We start from the raw sequence: 24,319 nt of genomic DNA on the forward strand, positions 1-24,319 counted from the left end.
TTTTCTAGATTTGGGTTCCTTAAAAATACAAACACACACATGTTGTGTATCTAACAGCTCTATTTCTACCATACCTTTATTGAAAGCTACTTTCTGCAATTATGTAATAACTTATTCACCATCCACATCTTTCTACATTTTGATTCCCTTTGTATAGAGATGGAGAAAATCCTAAGGCTCTTGGGAAAGTTATTCAGTCATGAAGCAATCTCCAAAGTTGTATTTTGGCATTACCTAACTAATGCACAAATTTTCATTCATTTCATTCTTATTGATATTACGTATAATATAACATTTAATGTTCACAGAAAAGTAACTTCTATTTTAAGAAGTTTACTCACAGAACCATAGTTTGTGCATTTAACAGTCACTATGAAATATATATCAAACATTAACCATCATTTTAGAGAACAATTTAAAAACTCTGAAGTAATTACTTTCCTTAACTTTGTCATCCCAACATTCTGGGTATAGGCATTGTTGGAAAAATATACAAACCAAAATCTCCCAACCCAGAAATCCTCTCCACAAACGTTAGTAGACAAAACCCTTTTATTATTGAATAAGCATTAAACCAGACTGTGATGCACATCACAGGCAACTTGCTAAGAGATTGCAAAGACAGAAATCTCGCCCTTTTATATAACCAAGTATATACAACCCATTACATACACGTTTTCAAGATGAACAGTAACTAGTCCTCAAGTAAGAGGACCTGACATTTGTGTCAGATATAATTCATCTTTACTTAGTAGTTGGGGTGACCGTCTGTGTTAGTTAACTGGTTTTATCCAGAGGAAAAACAAACTTCTCCTGTCTTTATGACGGAAGGTAATTTTGCAACATGGAGCAAGTTGCTCACCGAAGTTAGGCTCCAACGCTCTCACGGAAACTGGGAGATAGGGAGGGATGCTACTCACTTGATATGTGCAGCATTAAAAAAAAAAGAGAGAAAGAAAGAAAAAAAAGGAAGTAAAGAAAAAAAGCTTCCAGGTTCCAGAGACATTCCGGATCCTAAAGTTGACAAGTTGACTATCTAGTCTTCAAATGGATTTACATACATTTCAAAGAGTTGAGAAAGTACTTAACAATTAAGAAAGTACTTTAGTTTTCTAAGACAAATGCTCAGAGAAAAAGGGACAGGAAATCTCATCCCCTATTTTCAACAGGGATAATTAAACCTCTTATTTAAAATTTTTATGTTGGTTTTTGTTTCTTTAGCTTTAAAACAGTAGACTTAAAAAAAAGTCCAACTAAAGATTTATGTTTTCCTATGTGTAGGGCTGTTCTCTGTGGTTAAATAAATAACCCTGCTTAGAGAAAATATTCACCACTCTTCATACTCAGTTTTTGAGAGGGAGGGGAAATACGGCATTGACGCTATGTGGTTTAACCAATGCAAAAGATACACCGCCTTAAAAAGCCTACTACAGGAACATGGGAGGGTCACACCCTGAATAATGACGAATACCTATCCTACTGTTACTGATCACCTAGTAATAATCTTGTAGTTCACATTACTCATTTTTCACCAAATTCTTTTGGCGAAGGACGCTTCAGAAACGGCCATTACTGAAGAGCAGACCCATCTGGGTTCTCCACGCATTCTAGACTCCCGAAGAGGTAAGAATTTATTATAGGGGGCTACTCCCAGGACCTGCTGTATGCTTTTAAACATCTATTACAATTCCAGCATTGAGTTTCTAACATTTTTAGGCAGGCTCAGGCACTGGGAGTACAGGATTGAAAGACAGTTCCTGCCCTTAAGGGACTCAGAGTAAACTGGAGTTGCTGAAAACCATTCTAAAGCAATCCACGTTAATAACAGATGCAAGTAAAATGTGGGAACGTACAGGAAAAAGTGACCAATTCTGAGGCTGAAAAGTGCCTATTTTAGGGGTGGGGGCCTCGCGGCCCTAAAGCGGCTTCCCTTCCTGGAGATTTCAGCTCCGCGGACCGTCCAGCGCCTTGCGGGCACACTTAACATTTTAATCACGCCTCCGCCCCCACTCTCCGAATTCCTTTCCGGCTGCCGACCCGCCGAGTAGTCCCTTCCAGGCGGCCTCAGCTTATCATCCTCGATCCGGCCACTTCCCGGCCACGGCCAGGCGAGCCTCCCAAAGTTTCCTGTGACGCCGTCGTCCGCCTCCGGCCCCATCTCACCCCGGCAGCCCAGGACACCGGCTAGGGAGGAGCAGGTTACCGAGGCGGGGAGAGCGGCACAAACGCGCACACTTCGGGACTCCACCCGGGGTGGTGAGCGAGCCCAGAAGGCGGCTGCTGCAGCTCCGCGCCTCCACTCCCAGGGCCCGCAGCCCGGGATAAGCGTGCGCCCACCCAGCCTAGGGCCCAAGTCCTGCCCCTTCGGGGCCCGGGCCAATCGGCCGCTCCCCGCCTCCTGGGAGGTAGTGGAGGAGGGGACTGAGGGCCGGGTGGCTGCGCCCGCCTTCCGCTCTTGCCCATTGGCTGAGGCCTCGAGGGTGCCCGGAGACCGGAGTGCAGCGGGATTGGTTGCAGAGGTTCGTGACAGTGGCTCCTATTGGCTGTGGCAGCCCCCGTGACGCGGGGTGGTGACTGGCTCCGGAGTCCGAGGGGCTCCGGCTTGTCAGGTTCTAGGTAGGTGCGTTTCGCGCCGCCGGCGGTAGGCGCTGTTGCCCGGGGCAACGCGGGGGAAGGGGGTAAGAGGAGGGAAGGCAAGCCTAGAGCGGGGGCAACAATCCCTGCCAGCAGAGGGGCGCCCGGGATTCGGCCCGGGCGTTGAGGCTTTTCCTCCGCCCTCAGCCAGCGCCCCCGCCAACCCCCGTCCCTGGCTGCAGGGTCATCCGCCCATCCTCCAGCCTGCAGCGCAGCATTCCTGGTTGGGGCTTGGGCCGGGCTACACACCCAGCCCCACGAGGCCCGCCCCTCCCACCACCATCCCGGGACCCGAAGACTGAGGGGGCGGGTGCCCGCGCGAACGGGCTGTGGCGGGCGCAGTGGCTCCGCCCCGTCGCGGGGTCTGGGGGCTGGTAGGCGTGAGGCGGGGTTGGGGGGGGACTGTGGGCACCGCCCAATCTTGCCTGTACCCGCACCCCTTTTCTCGGCGGCACTCATCTCCTGGGCGCCGCCCTCCCGCTGGGGTGGCACCCTCAACCCCTGGTGTTCCCGAATCCCTTCCTGCCTCTGGAGCCCCGCAGTCTCCCTTGACCCGCTGGGTCCTCCCCACCTCTCCGCCTGTCACTTTCTCCCGCTTTTATCCCCTACCTCATCTTTCTCCTCCCGTCTTGGCCAGAGGCGGCCTCCAAGAGTCTACTCAAGAGATCTTAAATGTGAAGCTAGTGTTATTGGTAATTTCTGCTCTGTGGTCTCTTTGCCGGTTAGAATTGGGGAGATGTTTGGAGGCACCTTCAGGGGTCATCTTTCTGCCTTACAGTTTCCCTTAGGATCGACTTTGTGAATACGCTCATTGGGTTGTGTTGGTAGGGACAGGGTACTTCTTGCATAAATTGAGGACTTTATTGTGAGGTGGGCACTTTGTACGTTTATGATTTTGCCATCCACTGTAGTGCATTCCAAAATCTAATAATTTGTTAAGGCTGGTAGCCTTACATTTTTCCTTCGCCTTATGGTTAAAAAAAGAGAAACTTTTTAACCTTTTTAATTCAGAAGTTGCGTATATTAATGGTGGTCTCACTATCACTTTGACGTAAACTGCTGTAAAGGTGTACTGCCATTTTCCTTTTATCCAGATATTTTAAGATAATAAATTTCTCAGATGAAGTCACCATATATAGAAGTGTAATGGAAAAATAATTAAGAGAATAGATCAAAACTATTTTAGTGATTAAAGATTAGAAAATACTTTTCAATTCATACGTGGAATGAGAATAGGATTAAAAAAAACTATTGCAAAATCTATAGTGCAGTATTTGTAGTCCTGGTATATGTACCTATGTTGCCTTTAAGAAGACATTTGTGAATAGCTGCAGGTTTGTCAGGAAGGCAGAGTGTATCTTTTTGTAGTCCAGGAAAGCTTTTCTGCTGGTACTTTTGAGCCAAGAGAATTATGCTTCCAAAGATGCTGGTAATATATTAAGAGAGTACATAGGCATACTTCTGTTTTCATCTTTGAAAGACCTTTGGTGAAGATCTGTTTCTCTTCTGCATTGATTGTTGATAGCATTAAATATATATCATCTAAAACTATATAGTGTCAAGTTGATGCAGCTTCTGCACTACTACAAAGGTTGATGTCTTTAGTTCAGAAGAAAGAATTCAGGCTTTGGTAGACAAATCACTTACATTTCATCTTCAATCTACATGTTACTGTAACTCTGGACTGTGAACATTTCAAATTTGCCAGTTTTTTCTCACCTATTTTACTATGAAAAATTTCAAACAATGCAGAAGAGTCGAGTTGAACCCACCACCTATATATATATTTAGCAATAGCGATTTCAAGGCTACTGTTACACAGTAAACATTAAGGAATAGAGGAACTGAAATGATCAAGCTTAAAAAGCAGCATATGTGGGCGGGTGCTATAGTGGAGTAATTAAGGGGAACTAAACAATGTTGTTTCAGATAATTATTAATGATAAAAAATGGCAATAGGTAATTATCTAATTATAGGTCAATATAACTAATTAATATGATACTATATAATTATCTAGTTAATGATAGATCAGTATTTCAATTATAAGCATTTATGTTGGGGATGATGTATAAGAATTATGTAGATTTATATACAATAGAAACTTTTTACAAAGGAAGAAGCCAATTTCTTTCTCCTACATACACACACATTTTTTGTTTTGTTTTTGTATAGTTCTTTTTTGTCCCCTCCTCAACATTTTAACCTCTCAGGTAGAGATAGTTTCTGTCACTATAAGTCTTAAGTCTTTTAGTAAATTATATGGCTTCAGATATAATGGTGGTGGCACCAACATTTCTTTAGTACCTGCTAAAAGTGCGATGCACTTTTGTACATTTCTTTTGAATTTATGAATTTGATGGCTTGCATGTTCTTTTTGTGATCTGGAACCAATTTTAGGTCATATCATTTATCCAAGGAGACCCAGTTATAAAATGATACTGGGATTTGAACTTGGGTGTTTCATACTTTAAACCTGAAATAAATGTGAATGGTAAAAGTCTAAATATAGTAAACTATTAATGGTCCTGGATTTAATAGAAGTTTCCGCTATTTGGGAGCGACTCTAAAGGTCTATGTTGAAATATTTGCAGTTTTGCTGAGATTACTTCCTCTTATTAGAAGCAAGACCCTAACATGTTCATGCTCCTGGCTGTCTTGTGTCTATATTTTGCTTTGGCTTTGTTCTGTTTGAGATTGTCCTATACTGTAAATTATGTGAAGTTTTAAAATGTTTCTTTGTAAAATAATTTCCTGAAAAAGAAAGCCAGCTGCTATAAGTGGAGAGAGAATAAAGAGGCCTGAGAAGGCGGTGGATCTTAGCTAGAAAACAGACATTTATGAATAAGTTTAACAATGGAATGTTGAATTTAGTGAGTCTTTGATCTTGATGCGAATCAATCCACCATGCCTTAGAGGTTAAAAAAAGTTAATTTGTGAAACATTTTCATTGAGTGTTCCAGCTCTGTCAAAAATTCTCATGGTCTTTAGACAGACTTCTTGAAAATGTCAGGAATCTTATGTTCATAAATCCTGTCCTCCATCCCTTCTGTCCTACCCTCAACAATAATATTTGAAAGGAATTTGTTTATTAACAGCTACTACTTTCTAGAAGTTAATATAGTTCTGACAAATATCTTAAAATGTTAACATAAACAACAGTGTCCTAACTTCTGGGATAATAGGGGTTTGCTTTTGTGACTATTTCACAATTAATCATAACAATATAGTAGCTAGACTTTGGTGGTTGCCTGTTTTAAATTTCTGATTTCTTTTCTGTATTTTGGAGCCTGGTTTACCCTGTGTCTGGAACTGGCATTCTAAAATCTGAATGTCTTAGCTTGCTATTACATACAATAATATCATGGATTTTGAAAGAGGATGAAGATGGTGAACAGATAGGCATGCCCTTCAGTCTACATTATAAAAACAATGTAGAAATGTTCTATGCTAGACAAGAGGCAAGCTGTTGCAGGAATGGGACAGAAAGCAGGAAGGCATGTGATTCTTCCATTTTCGATCTTTCTACAGATGTTACTAGAATGCTCACCCCATGTGAGGATTTAGCTTATAGCTACAGATAATTATAAAGCATAGAGAGGTTTTGGACTGTTTTCTTGAGAGGCAGTATGGTGTAGTGAAAAAAGCAAACCTACCTAGTGTTGAATCTGTGCTCCTAGTAATAGCTGTGTGAATTTAGACAAATAATTTAATTATAACTTTGGAATTTTTCAAGTTCAAACTAAGGAGGACAATACTAGAATTTTCACTATTCTTCAGTTGCATGAGGCCAAAACTCCACTCATACTTAAGGCACTGAAACTAGAAGTATATTCTCTTTAGGTACAGATATACTCATGCAGGCCTTCTCCACGTGGAGCTCTGTGACATTTCTTTCATTTGGGTTCAGGAAGCCAAACATAAAGACTTCTGTTATCCTTAGTTCTAGCAAAAGTTCCAGGATTGTGTCTCGTTGAATGATTCCAATCATTTCCCCATCCCTGATCCCGTGGTTACAGAGATGATGTATGATGATAGGCTGTATCTGGATTAGATGCTAACTACTGGAACTAGAAACAGAAAGTGTGGTCAGCTATGTCTAAACCCTTTGGCCTGAGAATCACAATGGTTAGACTCACTGGAGAAAAGAGAAGATACTGTGACCCTGGAAAGAGGGAGTAGATGCTGGGTGAGCAAAACACATTTACTATAGTCCTCTAGTGTGCATACATGTCCTCCCTTGTATACATGCCCTTGAAAAAAATGCCCTCACCTATCGTGTAAATTTTTTGCTTATAACTTTCGATGCATTTACCACCTGTCCCTTAACAAAAGAAGACAACTAAAAGATTTAAGTACTGCATCTAGCTTTAAGACTAGGATCTCTGGATAATTTCTTTAGTTCTTTTTGAACAGACTGTCTCAGGGTCTAGCAACTTGCAGTTGACCAGTATAATTAATTGTAATAAGGCCAGTATTCAGTGATAGAAGGAAAATAGCATGTGGACAGCAAAAACCGTTAATTGATATCCTACTTCATCACTCTTTAAGTTCTGCCTGCTGTAAAGTCCTGAACATGGACATAATTCAGGCAAGTGCTTAACCACTTTGTAACAAGGATGACCTTTCCCCCAGTTTCCAATACTTTGTTCTCATTTCTGTCTGAGACCTCATCAGAATGGCCTTTACTGTTCATATTTCTGCCAATATTCTGTTCATGGCAACACAGTCTTTTTCTAGCATTCATCTTCAGAACTGTTCTAGCTTCTACCCATTACCAAATTCCAGAGCTGCTTCCACATTTTTAGGTATTTGTTATAGCAACATGCCACTTCTCTGGTACCAATTTCTGTCTTAGTCCATTTTGTGCTTCTATAACAGAATACCACAGACTGGGTAATTTAAAAATAATAGAAATTTATTCTCTCACAGTTCTGGAGGCTGGAAATTTCAAAATCAAGGTGTAGACATCTCATGAGGGCCTTCTTGCTGTGTCCTCACATGGCAGAAAGCTGAAGGGCAAGAGAGGGATGAACTGTGTGTCCTCACATAGCAGAAGAGAAGAGAAGAAAACACATTCCTGCAAGCTCTTTTTGTACCAGCATTAATCCATTCATTAGGACTCCACCATCATGGTTTAGGTTTAGGTTTGAGACCTAAACACCTTCCAAAGGCCACACCTTCCAATACCATAACACTGGGGAAGTTTTCAGTACGTGAATTATGGAGAGCACACATTCAAACTATAGCAACTGTAAGATAGAAAAAGGGGAAACAGCCCACAGAGATAACTCGTCCATAATACAGGTATATTTCACTGGATAGATATGATAAGGATTTTTTGCCCTGGCAGTAGAATAAGATTTTTGCTTAGCCAATATGGCAGAATGGATGTTGCATTAGCAGTCACAAAAACAACATTACTCTTGTACATCTCCATCAGAGCTTTTGGGTGACCAGGTGACCAGGTGCATTGTTGATGATCAATACTATTTTGAAAGCAGTCTTTTATTCTTTTTTTCTTCTGAGCAGTAGGTCTGAACAATGGGCTTCAAATATTCAGTAAGCCGTGTCGTAAACAGATGTGCTATTATACAGGCTTTGTGTTTTCATTCCTAGAGCATAGGCAGAGTAGATTTAGTATCATTCTTATGGACTGTGCATATTTAGAATGGTCACTGAGCATTGGGTTCAGCTTAAAGTCACCAGCTGCATTAGCCCATAACAAGAGTCAGTCTGTCCTTTGAAGCTTTGAAGTCACGCATTAACCTTTTTTCTGTAACTATGAAAGTCCTAGATGACATTTTCTTCCTATGTAAGGCTGTCTCATATACACTGAAAATCTGTTGTTTAGTGTAGCCAGCTTCATCAGTGATCGTGGCTAGAGTTTTGGATAACTTGCTGCAACTTCTCCATCAGCACTTGCTGTTTCACCTTGCACTTTTATGTTGAGGTAGCCTCTTTCCTTCATCCTCATGAATCAAACTCTGCTAATTTCAGAGTTGTCTTCTGAAGCTTCCTCACCTCACCCAGACTTCATAGAATTGAAGAGAGTTAAGGCCTTGTTCTGGGTTAGGCCTTGGCTTAAGGGAATGTTGTGACTGGTTTAATCTATCTAGACTGCTAAAACTTTCTTTATATCAGCAATAAGGCTGTTTTGCTTTCTTGTCATTTGTGTGTTCACTGGAGGAGCACTTTTCATTTTCTTCAATAACTTTTCCTTTGCTTTTACAATTTGGGTGTTTGGTTCAAGAGGTTCAGCTTATTTTGGCTTTCAACATGCCTTCCTTACTAAGCTTAATATAGCTTTTAATTTAAAATGAGGGATGTGCAACTATTCCTTTTATTTGAACACTTAGAGGCCTTTGAAGGGTTATTAATTGGCCTAATATCAAATTGTTGTATCTCATGGAACAGGGAAGTCCAAGAAGAAGGAGAGGGAGTAGAGAATGGCTGGTTAATATAGCAGTCAAAACACACATAACACTTATCAGTTAAGTTCACCATCATATATGAGTGTGGTTCTTGGTGCCCCAAAACAGTTAAGATAGTAACGTCAAAAATCACTGATCACAGATGACCATAAAATATATAATAATAATGAAAAAGTTTGAAATATTGTAAGCATCACCAAATGTAACACAGAAACGTGAAATGTGTATATGCTTTGGAAAAATGGTGCCAATAGAGTTGCTCAGCGCAGGATTATAATAGAACTTCAATTTGTAAAAAAGGGAGTATTTATAAAGTGCAGAAAGTTGAAGTGCAATAAAACAAGGTGTACTTGTCTGATTTATGAGGACAGCAATTTACCAGCTATTTTGCTTATTAAGGATTGCTGACTTCTTACCCTACAATAGAGGGTTACCAAGTTTGCCTCATTTTCTATTATTGACTCAGTCCCACATTTTAGAAGTGTAACTTGTGTTACCTTATTTCTATAGTATAATAATTTCTTTTCTTTTCTTTTCTTTTCTTTTTTTTTTTTTTTTTTAAGACAGAGTCTCACTTTGCCACCCAGGCTGGAGTACAGTGGCATGATCTCAGCTCACTGCAACCTTGGCCTCGCAGGTTCAAGCGATTCTCCTGCCTCAGCTTCCTGAGTAACTGGGACTACAGGTGTGTGCCTCCACGCCTGGCTAATTTTTTTTTTCTTTTTGTATTTTTAATGGAGACAGGGTTTTACTATGTTGGTCAGTCTGGTCTCGAACTCCTTACCTCAGGCAATCTGCCTGCCTTGTGGTATAAATTTTTATATTTGTTAGGCTTCTTTTGGATGCCAGTGACAGACACCTATTTAAAAATTTAGTCCTTCCCGTCTTTATAAATGGCAGTTCCATCTTTGTTTTTGCCCTGACCCGAGTGTGAGCAAAGTTATCCTTGATTCTTTTTCTTTCATTCCTCAACTCAGACTTTCAGCATACTCTGTTTTCTTCAAAGAAATACCTATAATCTGACTGGCTCTCACCATCCCTACTTGTGTCATCCTGGTTCAGCAACATCCTCTTTCTCCTTCTACATGATTCCTAAAAAGTCTCCCTGCTACTACTGTTGCTCTAAAAAAATAGCCTGTGTTACCCTTTTTAGACATAAGAGATCATGTCTCTTCCTTGCTCAGAATCTTTCAGGGGTTTCCCACATAAAAGCTCAAGTCCTTAAAATGAGCTATAGTTTCATGGTCCTGCTTTCCTTACTTCATGCAGGATGTTTCTCCGAACTAGTTCTTCTCTGAACTATAGTTTAAAATGGGCCATGGTTTTGTGGTTCTGTTCTCCCTCCCTCATGTGGGATCTTTTTACTATTTTCTCCACCATTCACTGCACACAGGCCTCCTTGTTTTTCCTTAGATAGATATTTTATACTTTCTGTTCTGTCTGCTTAGAATACTCTTCTTCCAGATAGCGGTTCCTTCAGCTAACCATATGACTAACTTCCTTATCTCCTTCAGGTCTTTGGTAAATGTTACTTATCTGTAAAGTCTTTAATCACTCAACATATATTTGAAATCTACTACTTCATACTTACCTTTTTCTGCTTTAAAAAATAGTGCTTATTACTACGTAACGCTATTTTATTTACTTATTTTGTATTTTGTTTGTTTCCTGTCTCTAGAATACAGCCTCCATGAGGGCAAGAATTTTTACCTGTTGTATAGGAAAACTCATGGCACACAGATAGCATAGTAGGCTTTCAGCAAATATTTGTTGAATGAATTAATACATAAGAAAAAAAAGTGTGTTGCCTCATGTAACCATTAACTCTGAAACTCTGAAGGGACTGAGAATACCCTGTTTGCAAACAAGCCAGTTACCTTGCCATACTTTTATATACGTACATTAATAGAAGAGCCCTGGGTCAGAGACTCGGGGGGTTTATTACAGCAAAAGCAGTGGCCAGAGAAATATCTTCGTGCTGATTCTCCCTGCCCCATCTCTGTGACAAAGCAATGTGATGAGGGCTAGATGTTTACCTACACATGCAGCAGATTTGCATCACAGGAGAGGAGCCTTGCAATGAGGAGACTCCAAGCTTGTGTAGGGTGTTGGCACATCTGCCATCCTCCCCTGCAGAGCAAGAAAGATTACTCATTAAGCACATCTCTTCCAGAGGAGAGGGAGAAGGTATCTTTAGGTTTCTTACCCTAGAATATAAGTAAATGTTTCCAGGGAGGGGAAGGAGAGGGCTTAACTTCTCCAAAGCTCTTTGGAGTTTTCTATCTTTAGGGAGATGCTATCTCTAGCTTCCAAGACTGTCTGTTATGCAAATACCCATTGTAGTACATTTTGGTCAGAAGATTCTGTGCAGGAGAATGAGAAGTGCAGAGTGAATTGTTTCCCAGCAGTAATTCTGAATTCCAGCAGCTGTATCTGTTTACATCTGAACTCAGATTTAGGGAGAAAATATTTTCAGACATTTCTCCATTTCTCTTCTCTTGGTTCTTTGATTGGGTTGCTTGATTGTCTAGTAGGTACTTATCATCATCTTTCAGTTTAGCAACCTTGGCTGAAAGATAACTTTCCTTCCTGATTCGCTTCTGCAGAAATGTTGGGATTCAGTATTATCTGTCCAATTTGGGTAACATACCTATTCCTGAACTACTGCTTGCGAGAAGGAGTATGCTGATTTCCCAGACCTGGGTTATGTTCCTACCCCAGAAACATTAGAGTGCTGGTGATCAGTGCCACCCAAACCACGTGGATTGATGATAAGAGAAGGAAAGTTTGGGAAAAGAAAATTAAGATGCTGCTGCCAACAGAAGGGGAGATAGATGCTTCAGAGTAAAAAAACAACATAGGTCTATTACTGACATGCACATGCAACTCACAGTCATTTTTAAAAATAGAATCTTATTGTATATGGGTGTAACTACTTCATCTGTTTTTCACCTACCACATATCATGAACAAGAAATTTTCTTTGAAAACAATTTTATTTTATTTTTAAATTTTATTTTATTATTTATTTATTTATTTTTGAGACGAAGTTTCATTCTTGTTGCCCAGGCTGGAGTGCAGTGGTGCCATCTTGGCTCATTGCAACCTCCACCTCCCAGGTTCAAGTGATTCTCCTGCCTCAGCCTCCCAAGTAGCTGGGATTACAGGCATGTGCCAGCACGCCTGGCTAATTTTGTATTTTTAGTAGACATGGGGTTTCTCCATGTTGGTCGGGTTGGTCTTGAACTCCCAACCTCAGGTGATCCACCCGCCTTGACCTCCCAAAATGCTGGGATTACAGGCATGAGCCACTGTACCCGGTTGTGAAAACATAATTTTGAGTGGTTGTAAAATTATACTTAAATTCATTGTTTAAAATAGATACTTAGTTTATCAGAATTGGATTTTGAAAAATTAAGGGGATATTTATTAGAGAAGTGGGGAGAGTAGAGATGGGAAAGAGTAGAGCCAGGACCAGGGTAAGGCAAGAGAGTTGCCTAGGACACAAAATATGAGACATAATCACTTTTAGGGTCATGCAACTGCAGGGTGGCACTTGCATGATCCTGAGAGTATCTTCTTAAATTTTGCACCCCAGGTATTTCTCTTGCATCACCCTAGTCCCATTTGTGAAGAGAAGCGTATTTCAGGGAATAGGAACTACGTTTTGGCTATGTATGTGAGTTAGAGATGAAAGTATGTGTAATTGAGGAAGTTGGTGGGGAAGATTAAGGTGCATTAGAAAGCAGTCGTTGCGCGTTTTCAACTGTTATGTATGGAAACCTTTGCTGAGTCTGGTAAGCATGATAATACCTTTGAAGTAACACAAGGAATATAATTTTTTTGATTCATAGGTTTATAGTGGTTTGAATTTTAAAAGTTCCATTTAGTGGCTGGGCATGGTGGCTCACGCCTGTAATCCCAGCACTTTGGGAGGCTGAGGCAGGTGGATCACGAGGTCAGGAGATTGAGACCATCCTGGCTAACACGGTGAAACCCCATCTCTACTACAAATACAAAAAATTAGCTGGGTGTGGTGGTGGGCACCTGTAGTCCCAGCTACTCAGGAGGCTGAGGCAGGAGAATGGCATGAACTCGGGAGGTGGAGCTTGCAGTGAGCCGAGATGGTGCCACTGCACTCCAGCCTGGGCGACAGAGGAAGACCCTGTCTCAAAAAAAAAAAAAAAAGTTCCATTTAGAGATGCCACCAAAAACGGTTGTTACTTTTAACCCAAATCTTTTCACTATCAAAGAAAAATGCTTTTTGTTTCATTGAAAAATAAAAATTATAGAAAAGACTGAGTTGGCGATTGAGACATAATACATGGGTCCTTTGACTAGCTTGCTTGCTTTTCTCTCTCTTTTTTTTTTTCTTGACAGGGCATTGCTGTCTTACCCAGGCTTGAATACAGTGGTGTGATCACAACTTGTTGCAGCCTTGACCTCCTAGGCTTAAGGGATCCTTCTGCCTCAACCTCCTGAGTAGCTAGCACTACAGTTGCCTAGCTTTCCTGAGCAAGATACTTGACACTGCTCAATATTGGGCCTGAAATCTCAGTTGAATAGTTGTCTTTCTTGAACTTAGGTCTGTGGAAACCATTTCCATAGCAAAGTGAGAGACCAGAACAGGGAATCCTAAATAATGCAACTATCTTTGCTGATAGAAAAGAGAGTTAAAAAATTTTTAATATTAATTGGATAATCCAGTAATTTTTGGCTTTGTCTTTGGAGTGTAATTGGATACATATAGAATGTGTTTTGTTCCTCAGAAAGCTGTGTGAGTAATACTGTTTACTGAACTATACCCTGGGGGTTTAATTAAATATGATATATTGAAAGCTGCATAAAAGTGAAGTCATGACTGAATTTTTTCTTTTTTTTTGAGGCAGGGTCTCACTCTGTTATCTGGGCTGGAGTGCAGTGGCACAGTCATTGTTCACTGCAGCCTCCAATTCCTGGACTCAGGTGATCCTCCCACCTTAACCTCTCAAGTAGCAGGGACTACAGGCACATGCCACCACGCCTGGCTAATTTATGTATTTTTTTGTAGAGATGGGCTCTCACTATGTTGTCCAGGAGGGTTTGGAACTCCTGGACTCAAGCGATCCTCCTGCCTTGGCCTCCCAAAGTGCTGACATTACTGGCATGAGCCACCTCATCTGGCCATCATTAAAATTTTTATATTTAAAAATAATTTCGTTGGCTGGGCGCGGTGGCTCAAGCCTGTAATCCCAGCACTTTGGGAGGCCGAGACAGGTGGATCACGAGGTCAGGAGATCGAGACCATCCTGGTGAACATGGTGAAACCCCGTCTCTACTAAAAAATACAAAAAACTAGCTGGGCGAGGTGGCGGGCGCCTGTAGTCCCAGCTACTCGGGAGGCTGAGGCAGGAGAATGGCGTGAACCCGGGAGGCGGAGCTTGCAGTGAGCTGAGATCCGGCCACTGCAACTCCAGCCCGGGAGACAGAGTGAGACTCCGTCTCAAAAAAAAAAAAAAAAATTTCGTCATGAATTTTATCGTTTTATATAACAACTCTTGTTGAAGCCTTACTTTACACCAAAGTGAACAAATCAGAGGAAACCATAACTCATTTTGGAATTTCACTCATTTGGTAGTCACTTGTTTGCTGGCTACTGTGTTCCAAGTACTGTGCAAGTGGCTATGTTAAGATAGAAATCCCTGTCTCAATCATGTCACAGTTTTATGGAAGACGAGAAATGTATTAACACTTTAATTACATGTAGTTAGATTTCCAACCAATTCTAGCTTTAGGAGCTTTGCTATATCTAGAAGGGAATAACATGCTTTCCTAGGGGTGAAGGCACCCTTTGGAAATGGTTAAAAGATTAGAAAAGTAGACTTGGAGAATATGTCTGACATACTGTGTTTGGTCTGTTTCCTGAGCAGAAGGAAAGAAAGAATCTTGTTGGTAACATTTATGGAATGTCATCTGATTCATGTGAAAGTCAAGGCAATAGGGGAAATGATAGGAAACAGAGTAGGCAAACAAAAAAGAAGAGTTGGAAGAAGGAGGGAGCTTATGATAAACCAGGAAGTTGAGATTAAAAATAGTATGGCACAGGCAAAAAGCGAGATACTGTAACAGGGGTATAAACTGTATATATTGACATCAGTGATAAAGGAGAGAGCTAGTGACCAAAAAGCCTCTTAGAAGAGTTTACAGTTTTCAAGGACTGAAGGGAGAACAGCCAATTCAAGGATCATACTTTGGCATACTAAAACATATGAGGCAGAGGCCAGGCGCAGTGGCCCATGCCTATAATCCCAGCATTTTGGGAGGCCGAGGCGGGTGGATCACCTGAGGTCAGGAGTTCGAGACCAGCCTGACCAACATGGTGAAACCCTGTCTGTACTAAAAATGCAAAAATCAGCTGGGCGTGGTGGCACATGCCTGTAATCCCAGATACTCAGGAGGCTGAGGCACGAGAATCACTTGAACCCAGGAGGTGGAGGCTGAGTGAGTTGAGATCATGCCATAGCACTCCAGCCTGGGCGACAGAGTGAGACTTCATCTCAAACAAACAAACAAACAAGCAAATAAATAAATAAATATGAGGCATATTTATGAGGCAGAGAAATATGAGGCAGAGAAAGTATGTGTTTGCTGGGGGAATCCTTCCCAGACCTTCCCCAGCCTTTGAAAAAGTTTTTCTTGTGTACTTAATTACTATGTTAGGCTGTAGTAATATTTTAACAAGCATAATCACTGGCTGCTTCTGATGCCTTTCAAACTTTTTCGGTTTTTGAGACAAAGTCTTGCTCTGTCACCCAAGCTGAAGTGCAGTGGCCTGATCATGGCTCACTGCAGCCTCATCTCCTGGGCTCAAGCAATCTTCCCACCTCATCTTCCCAAATAGCGGAGATTACAGGTGTGTGCCACCATGCCTGACTAAATTTTTAACTTTTTTAGAGACTAGGTTTCATTATGTTGCCCAGGCTGGCCTCGAACTCCTGGACTCAGGCCATCCTCCTGCTTTGACCTTCCATAGTGTTGGGATTACAGGTGTGAGCCACTGTGCCTGGTGTGTTTCAAATTTGAAGTTAGTTTTATGATGTAAAAATGGAGAAAAACATGACTTACCTCTTGAAAACTGAGGGAATAGGTTGGAGGAGAAGGTAAAAATACATTACTCCTTCGGAAAGTTAGAGAAAGTTAGAGGGAGTAAACAGTGGAAGATAAGTCAGGTAAGTGTAGCATTCTTATTTTTAACATAGCAATTGTCATAAGCTGTCGCAGTTAATTTCCAGGAATAGCCAAGTATACTGAAAGTGTGTATTTTTATCTCTTTCTCCGTAGTGAACAGTTCTGACTCCTTGAATTTCTTCTTGCAGCTCATGGTTTTTGGCTAGACCTGTGATCATTTTCGCTGGACTTCACTGCACGCTTTCTCAGTATCTCCTTCGTCCCTAATGTGTGACACCTCATCATGGACATGCTACTTTAGCTAAGGCATGGCCAGCAATGAACAGCAGTAAGGTAGGATTACTTTATTCTTCTTGATAAGACACTAAAACAGTTTTTATTTTGGGTCTCTGAAATTGTGACTTGTCTTGATTTTGTAGTATTCTTATGTTAGATTATTCTCCTGTCTATGTGGGCTATTATCGTTTTATATTCATGTTTATTTATCTTTTGCTTGTCATCTATCCCAGTTATTTGATCTCATTTGTGACATAATTATTTTTCTCAACTAACACTTACAATTAGCAGAATCCCAATCTGTATCTCCTCCTCAACCTGTGCGCCCATGAGTCCTATTTTTTTAACCACTTGACACCAAACTGAGCATATCACATTTTTCTTCTCAAATACTTGCACTTTGTTCTACATTTCTGTATTTCCATTAATAGCATTATTAATCTCATTGTCTAATATAATCGTATATTCGTTGACTATTTCATTAATTAATTTGAGGTACATTGATATTCTAAGTATCATATGGTGTGCTGCTTCTGAGCATATAATGATGACTATGCTGGATGTTCCATCCTTATTTCCATCCTTATATTCTGAGGGAGGGGACAGGTTAAAAATAAATTGACAAAACAATTATAATACAATTTTTTTTTTTTTTGAGACAGAGTCTGGCTCTGTCACCCAGGGGAGTGCAGTGGCACCATCTCAGCTCACTGCAACCTCCGCCTCCTGGGTTCAAGTGATTCTCCTGCCTCAGCCTCCCAATAGCTGGGATTACAGGTGCTCACCACCACGCCTGGCTAATTTTTGTATTTTTTTAGTAGAGACGGGGTTTCGCCATGTTGGCCAGGCTGTTCTCAAACTCCTGACCTCAGATGATCTTCCCGTCTCGGCCTCAGATGATCTTCCTGCCTCGGCCTCAGATGATCTTCCTGCCTCGGCCTCCTAAAGTGCTGGGATTACAGGCGTGAGCCACTGTGCCTGGCCTTGTAATACAATTTTTTAAGGAAAGCAGAAAAACAGATAATATGGAGATGAGGAGGTAGAATCTACTTTAGATAGGGTCATATAAGACTCCTCTGAGGGGCTGATATTTAAGATGAGACCTATTCTATGAGAAGGAGCTATTTAAAGAGTGAGTATTGTGTGTGTGTTAGGGCAGGGGAAGGGAGTTGTTTTTGATTGGAAGAGCATTCTCATTAGAAGGAATACTGTGTGCAGAGACCCTGAATGAGGAAGGAGCTTGGTGAATTTGAGGAAGCAAAGAATACCAGTGCGGTTGACATAGTGAAAGAGGCAGATTTGAGTAGGAAGAGATTATAGAACTATTTAGGGCTTCGGAGGGTTTGGCCCGGGGTTTGCATCTTACATCATTTTAACTACTGTGTGAGACAGGGACTGGTTGAAATGAAAGTGAAAGCTAGCTTTAAGGAGCTGAGGTAAGATAGTGGTGGCCTGCATGATGGGGTTGTAGCAATAAGGGAGAGATGGATGAATTTGAGATGCATTTTCATTTTTTTTTTTTTTTTTGAGACAGAACTCATAGGACTTCTATATTGTTTGGGCATAGAAAGAGGGAGAACATACTCAAGGATGACATCAAGAATTTTGGTTTTTGAGCAGCTGATTAGAAACTGGTATCATGTACAGAAACCTTTTAGAAAACTATCTTTCCTGTTAACTGATACATTGCTTATTTTACCAAAAGGCAATTAACTGTAGTGCTAGAAATAACATTAGTGCTGGAAATAAAGCATCTAGCAAATTTGTAATATATACTAGTTAATACTTTATTTTGCTTTTTTCCCACTAATAATTATTATTAGTATTATTATTTTTTGAGGTGGGGTTTCGCTCTTGTTGCCCAGGTTGGAGTGCAATGGCAACAATCTCGGCTCACGGCAACCTCTGCCTCCCTGAGTTCAAGTGATTCTCTTGCCTCAGTCTCCCGAGTAGCTGGGATTACAGGCATGTGCCACCACGCCCGGCTGATTTTGTATTAGTAGAGATGGGGTTTCTCCACGTTGGTCAGGCTGGTCTCGAACTCCCGGCCTCAGGTGATCCTCCCGCTTTGGCCTTTCAAAGTGCTGGGATTACAGGCGTGAGCCACTACGCCTGGCCTTGTATGATTTTTAATTAATTGTGAGTTAAATTTTATCTGACTTCATAGTCTTTCTGGAAGTGACAATAATTGGTCTATACTTTTATACTGAGTTTTAAGTCTACTCTCCCTTGCATTCTTTTAAAACAGATAATTCTTTTAAGGTTTTTGGCCAGTCTGAAATCTTCCCAGACTGTTAATTCAAAGTTCTAATATGTAATTTTATTGTTATTTTATTTTGAAGATTTCCTTTTTTCTTTCTTTGCGGGACAGAGTCTCGCTGTACTGCCCAGACTGGAGTGCAGTTGCACAATCACAACTCATTGCAGCCTGGAAACGGAGACAGAGTTTTGTTATGTTGCCCAGGCTGGTCTCCTGAGCACAAGCCATCCTCCCACCTCAGCCTCCCAAAGTGTTGGGATTACAGCTGGGAGCTACAGTGCCTGGCCTATTTGGAGATTTTCAAGCATCCCACCCTTAGATGTATGTCATACTAACCTCACTTGAAAGCATCTAGCTTGTCTAAATTCCTAGGAGGTTCATTTATTATCTTTTTGGTTTTACAGCTTCATCAGAGGATATTTATATTCAGCTTCTTAGGATTGATATTTTAGGTGCAAAGTAAAATGGAATAAACCTTAAAATAAATCTATGTATTATTTGTTTCTTCTAAATTTGTCAGTAGTCCTATCTTTCACCTTTTTCTCTGAAAAAAATTTTTTTTATTTTTTTTGAGATGGAGTCTCACTCTGTCACCTAGGCTGGAATGCAGTGACATGATCTCAGCTCACTGCAACCTCTGCCTCCCGGGTTCAAGCAATTCTCTGCCTCAGCCTCCTGAGTAGCTGGGATTACAGGCACCCACCACAATGCCCGGCTAATTTTTGTGTTTTTAGTAGAGACAGAGTTTCACCATGTTGGCCATGCTGGTCTTGAACTCCTGACCTTGTAATCCACCTGCCTTGGCCTCCCAAAGTGCTGGGATTACAGGCTTGAGCCACTGTGCTCGGCTCCTCTGAAGAATTTTTAAGATGTTTTCTCGAAAAAGAGTTAGTAGTTGTCTGTGCTCTCTATAAAAGGCATTTGGTTATCTGTTTTAACTATTTTATTTTTATCCGTACAACAGTTCTATTTTTTCTACTTTGCATACGGTTATCTTTTGAGTTTTAGAGCTGAGAGGTAGTAGTAGAATTTTAGTAGTAGTAGGATTTTATAACTGAAAAATGCCTTGGAGATTTTTCTACTTCCTTCTCCTTTAGCTGGGACCTAGAGAGGTTCTGTGACCTGCCCAAGATCATGTAGCTGGCTGTCATGATTCTTGAGGCTAGTGCTGATTTCACTCATCATGCTTCAAACTGGCCTCCTCTCATGCTTTCTGTATTTCTCTCATTTCAACATTTATTGAAAATGTTCAGTGCCACATCAAAATTGAGCATATAGGACAATGAACACCTCTGTTACCTTTAACCTGGACTTACCGTTAACATTTTGCCACGTTTTCTTTCTTTACGTGTTCATATATTTAAAAAATCATTTGAAACAATAGTAAAGACATCATGATAACTTAAAGCTTTTAGCGTGCAGATCCTAAGGACATGGATAATTTCCTACATAATCAGAGCACTAGTATCATATATAAGAAAATAACCATAACATTAAGAATATATTTGTCTTTTTGTTCATTTTGGCTGCTATGACAAGATACCTGAGACTGGGTAATTTATAAACAACAGAAATTTATTTCCCATAGTTATGGAGTCTAGGAAGTCCAACATCAAGACGCCAGCAGGTTTAGTGTCTGGAGAAGGCCTGTTCTTCATAGATGGTGCCTTTTTGGTGACCTCATATGACAGGAGGGATGGAACTGCGAAGGGGAAATGCAGCTCTCTGCAGCCTCTTTTATAGGGCATCATTCTATCTATGAGTGCAGATCATTCATGGCCTAGTCATCTCCTGAGGACCCCTACTCTTAATACTGTCACCTTAGGGGGTTAAGTTGAATTTTGGAGGGACACATATATTCAAGTCATAGTAGTGTTTAATGCAGTGGTTCATTTTAAGATCTCCCCTGTTATGCCTAATATACATATTAGGCATTAACCTTGTAGTATAGTTTGAAGTCAGGTAGCGTGATGCCTCCAGCTTTGTTCTTTCGGCTTAGGATTGTCTTGGCAATGTGGGCTTTTCTTTGGTTCCATATGAATTTATATATATATTTATATTTGCTGTTGTTGTTGTTGCTGTAGGATTCAAGCAGGTTTCATGGATTGCATTTGCTTCTTATGCCTCTTTATTCTTTTTTATTTTCAAACAGCTGCTTGCTTTTTCTTTCATGATCTGTATTTTCTTTTAAGAGAGAAAATTTGTATGTACTTAACATCTCTTCTGAGAATTGCCTGGTTTCTTAGAATACTGTTCATCCAAAATTTATTTGCAGTTTGCCTTTTTGTTTAAATTCTGAGATAGCTGGAGGCAACATTGTCATTTCCAAGCTTTTTTTTCCCCAAAACATAATTTCAACTTTAAATATACATGATATCAGCTGCGGTTTTTACATTTGGTTGCATTAAGTTAAAGATAAGAAAACTGGGAGATGTATGTTGGACTTGATCTGCTGGCACTAGTCAGCAATTGAAATTCAAGGAGTTCCTCCTTCACCCTCCATTGCCTATACTCACCTTCTAACCAGGAATTCTATCTAGGAATATGTATCTATTAATAGTAGTTTTGGACATTATAAAGCAGTAGCAGTCTAGTCTTTCAAAAATGCATACTTTCAAATCAGAAGTAGATTAAAATGCAAACGATGTGTAAGCAAGTACACAGAGACACTCAGAGCTAAGTACAATAAGAAAAGATTTAATTAAATACCTTCGCTCTGGTACTTGTGTAGAACTGTCACTCAGTGAGTGTTGTCTTTTACCTTCTTTTTTTTTTTTTTTTGATTTCAAGTATTTCCTTGGTTCTCCCTTATTATTATTTTTTATTATACTTTTAAGTTCTAGGGTACATGTGCACAACCTGCAGGTTTGTTACATATGTATACATTTGCCGTGTTGATGTGCTGCACCCATAAACTTGTCATTTACATTAGGTTTGTCTCCTAATGCTATCCCTCCCCGTGCCCCCCACCCCACGTCCGGCCCTGATGTGTGATGTTCCCCTTCCTGTGTCCAAGTGTTCTCATTGTTCAATTCCCACCTATGAGTGAGAACATGCAGTGTTTGGTTTTTTGTCCTTGTGATAGTTGGCTGAAAATGATGGTTTCTAGCTTCATCCATGTCCCTACAAAGGACATGAACTCATCCATTTTTTTGTTGTTGTTGTTGTTGAGACGGAGTCTCGCTCTGTCGCCCAGGCTGGAGTGCAGTGGCGCGATCTCTGCTCACTGCAAGCTCCGCCTCCCGGGTTCACACCATTCTCCTGCCTCAACCTCCCGAGTAGCTGGGACTACAGGCACCCGCCACCACACCTGGCTAATTTTTTGTATTTTTTAGTAGAGATGGGGTTTCACTGTGTTAGCCAGGATAGTCTCGATCTCCTGACCTTGTGATCCACCCGCTTCGGCCTCCCAAAGTGCTGGGATTACAGGCGTGAGACACTGCGCCTGGCAGAACTCATCCATTTTTATGGCTGCATAGTATTCCATGGCGTATATGTGTCACATTTTCTTAATTCATTCTATCATTGATGGGCATTTGGGTTGGTTCCCAGTCTTTGCTATTGTGAATAGTGCCGCAATAAACATATGTGTGCATGTGTCTTTATAGCAGCATGATTTATAATCCTTTGGGTATATACCCAGTAATGGGATGGCTAGGTCAAATGGTATTTCTAGATCTAGATCCTTGAGGAATCGCTACACTGTCTTCCACAATGGTTGAACTAGTTTACAATCCCACCAGCAGTGTAAAAGTGTTCCTATTTCTCCACATCCTCTCCAGCATCTGTTGTTTCCTGACTTTTTACTGATCGCCATTCTAACTGGTGTGAGATGGTATCTGATTGTGGTTTTGATTTGCATTTCTCTGATGGCCAGTGATGATGAGCATGTTTTCATGTGTCTGTTGGCTGCATAAATGTCTTCTTTGACAAGTGTCTGTTTATATCATTCTCCCACTTTTTGATGGGGTTGTTTTTTTCTTGTAAATTTGTTTGAGTTATTTGTGGATTCTGGATATTAGCCCTTTGTCAGATGAGTAGATTGCAAAAATTTTTTCCCATTCTGTCGGTTGCCTGTTCACTCTGCTGGTAGTTTCTTTTGCTGTGCAGAAGGTCTTTAGTTTAATTAGATCTAATTTGTCAATTTTGGCTTTTGTTGCCATTGCTGTTGGTGTTTTAGACATGAAGTCCTTGCCCATGCCTGTGTCCTGAATGGTATTGCCTAGGTTTTCTTCTAGGATTTTTATGGTTTTAGGTCTAATATTTAAGTCTTTAATCTATCTTGAATTAATTTTTGTATAAAGTGTAAGGAAGAGATACAGTTTCAGCTTTCTACATATGGCTAGCCAGTTTTCCCAGCACCATTTATTAAATAGGGAATCCTTTCCCCATTTCTTGTTTTTGTCAGGTTTGTCAAAGATCAGATGGTGGTAGATGTGTGATGTTATTTCTGCGGGTTCTGTTCTGTTCCATTGGTCTATATCTCTGTTTTGGTACCAGTATCATGCTGTTTTGGTTACTGTAGCCTTGTAGTGTAGTTTGAAGTCAGGTAGTGTGATGCCTCCAGCTTTGTTCTTTCGGCTTAGGATTGTCTTGGCAATGTGGGCTCTTCTTTGGTTCCATATGAACTTTACAGTAATTTTTTCCAATTCTGTGAAGAAAGTCATTGGTAGCTTGATGGGGATGGCATTGAATCTATAAATTACCTTGGGCAGTATGACCATTTTCACGATGTTGATTCTTCCTATCCATGAGCATGGAATGTTCTTCCATTTGTTTATGTCCTCTTTTATTTCATTGAGCAGTGGTTTGTAGTTCTCTTTGAAGAGGTCCTTCACATCCCTTGTAAGTTGGATTCCTAGGTATTTTATTCTCTTTGAAGCTATTGTGAATGGGAGTTCACTCATGATTTGGATCTCTGTTTGTCTGTTATTGGTGTATAAGAATGCTTGTGATTTTTGCACATTGATTTTGTATCCTGAGACTGCTGAAGTTGCTTATCAGCTGAAGGAGATTTTGGGCTGAGATGATGGGGTTTCCTAAATATACAATCATGTCATCTGCAAACAGGGACAATTTGACTTCCTCTTTTCCTAGTTGAATACCTTTTATTTCTTTCTCCTGCTTGATTGCCCTGCCCGGAACTTCCAACTCTATATGGAATAAGAGGTGAGAGAGGGCATCCCTGTCTTGTGCCAGTTTTCAAAGGGAGTGCTTGCAGTTTTTGCCCATTCAGTATGATATTGGCTGTCGGTTTGTCATAGATAGCTCTTAGTATTTTGAGATACGTGCCGTCAATAGCGAATTTATCGAGAGTTTTTAGCATGAAGGGCTGTTGAATTTTGTCAAAGGCCTTTTTTGCATCTATTGAGATAATCATGTGGTTTTTATCTTTGGTTCTGTTTATATGCTGGATTACATTTATTGATTTGCATATGTTGAACCAGCCTTGCATCCCAGGGATGAAGCCCACTTGATCATGGTGGATAAGCTTTTTGATGTGCTGCTGGATTCCGTTTGCCATTATTTTATTGAGGATTTTTGCATCGAT

The 24,319-nt window shown here is 40.6% G+C and overlaps 1 protein-coding gene across 16 annotated transcripts in view; it reads left to right on the forward strand.

Moving 5' to 3' along the window:
* Positions 1-1,445: 1,445 nt before the first annotated feature.
* FER (FER tyrosine kinase) overlaps positions 1,446-24,319 on the forward strand; it is a 439,449-nt gene continuing 416,575 nt past the window's right edge. For 12 of the 16 annotated variants that reach the window (XR_012413997.1, XM_065545842.2, XM_015451755.4 and 9 more), the window contains exons 1-2: positions 2,563-2,616; positions 16,421-16,565. The gene's annotated coding sequence lies outside the window, so the exon portion shown is untranslated. Of the gene's footprint in view, positions 1,624-2,562; positions 2,617-9,629; positions 9,752-16,420; positions 16,566-24,319 lie in introns of those variants that run through there. The other 4 variants (XM_065545841.2, XM_073994009.1, XM_015451752.3 and 1 more) reach the window with 2 other exon arrangements.

Source organism: Macaca fascicularis, chromosome 6, assembly GCF_037993035.2.
Source record: "Macaca fascicularis isolate 582-1 chromosome 6, T2T-MFA8v1.1".
Lineage (NCBI taxonomy): Eukaryota > Metazoa > Chordata > Mammalia > Primates > Cercopithecidae > Macaca > Macaca fascicularis.